The following is a 1866-nucleotide window of genomic DNA, read 5'->3' on the forward strand; positions in this document are numbered from 1 at the left end:
TCCCGGCGAGGTATAGTATTGATATATAGTCATTAGACATGACAAAGAACAAGAAAGAAGCATATCATGATCGAACAAGACATGTTAGCACAGTTGAAATACTTAAGAAGAGACCAGAAAGAATTCATAAAACTCTAAAAACAGAGGAAGCAGTTACGAAAAGACTAACGTCGACGGGAACAGAAAGGAAAGATACTACCCCCCATGTCGGATAAACGTGATGATGGTATCTAAATCACAGTTTGAAACACCAATAAGCAGGATGAGCCCAACAGTAAAACCAAAGCGACCATCGCCCCTCCCGGACTCAAAACTATGGCTATGCCGAGTGATATTATGTGAAGCCATCATTTTGAACAATTTACCCATTCAAAACCTTCGAACTATATATCAAGCCAGGCTCAAGTGCCTCACTTTACTCAGTAAGCCTTGTCATTGGCCCAACCATTTCCAAAGCCCTTTAAACGAGGCCCAAATTACCCCAGGCTTGCCCCACCCCAACGGCATCAAAACCTCAAGCTACAGCAGCTAGCAAGCTCAAGGTTTTCAACAGAACAGCAACTAGGGGATCCCCACCTGGAAGTTCTAAGAGAGGAACGGTTAGGAAATGGAAAGTGCTAGGCTTGCGGTACGAACGTAGTACCAGCACGGCAGCGACCGCTGACAGATGATCCCAGAGAGTGTTATATGGGCTTGCGCCTGTGATATTTTTTGTGGAAGCCTCTCTCCTCCGGCATGGTTTGGCTTTTCTCTCTTTGTAGGTGGTAGTGGAGGGTAGCCACGGACACGCAGTCATGGTGACTTTTCAAACTGACTGTAGGAGATGAGCTTCCGTTGTCCCATTGCCGCGATCCAACAGAACAATATAATCTCCCAAATAACACAAAAATCACCCATCCTATATCCACAATTTATATTGTCAGGCGGGAAGACCTCTCCGGCTTCGCCTACACCCAGGAACGAGGCCTCCCCTTCTGCTATTAAAATTTATCTAGAATACCACCATACTTTGTAGTCACCACTTTGTATTCCCCACCCATCACTACATCGCAATAGCTTCCATGATGAGCACCGCTGCCACATGACGCAACAATGCATGGCTCGTTTGGCTGTGATGAGGTAGCAAGGCGCTAAGGAGATTTTATTAATATCGTCTTGAACAACTTCCACAGTCGGTAGAATTCAGTAGATCGTGTGGATTACTTCAATTGTAGGTTCGCAGGGCCAAGGGAGCTAGTTTAAGGGAAGCAACCTTAACTGACCATCTCCAGATCAAAACACTACACAACGTAAGGTGCAGTCCCCTTTAGCTAACTAAGGTTTGTTATGATTCCTTACATTTCAATCCCCAGAAAGGTTCGGAGGGGGGGGTCCATCTCCGGCGTCTGAGTGCCGAGATCCCCGCGCTTGAGCTCATCGGATTGTCCATTCCCAACTGAATCCAGGCAGACCCAAATTTGGCGACCCAACTGGGTAGCTTGTCCCTTATAACATCCAAGTCAGACTCAAGACGGGGGGAGGGGGGAAACTAAATCGTTTGTATCATACCTCCAATGTAGTCAGGACAAATTAACCTCGTACAGATATAAAACTCGACAATTTCTTTACCATCCTACAGGTATCGTTATCAGCGAAACCCAAGTGCCTTCCTAACATTTGTGAGGTTCTCTCTCTCTTGTCATAGTATTATACTGCCATCATACAATATACCACTGCACTTGTACCCTAACCAGTCAATAGCATATAGCATGCCACATCCTTAACGTACCTGCGGAAAACCCCATTTTCGAAAAAAACAAACTCTCCAATCTCGTATATCATAAACATCCCACTCCAATACCAACCTTAACACCTCTGTAGCCCTTG

Source organism: Tuber melanosporum (genome assembly GCF_000151645.1).
Source record: "Tuber melanosporum whole genome shotgun sequence assembly, scaffold_79, strain Mel28".
Classification (NCBI taxonomy): Eukaryota; Fungi; Ascomycota; class Pezizomycetes; order Pezizales; family Tuberaceae; genus Tuber; species Tuber melanosporum.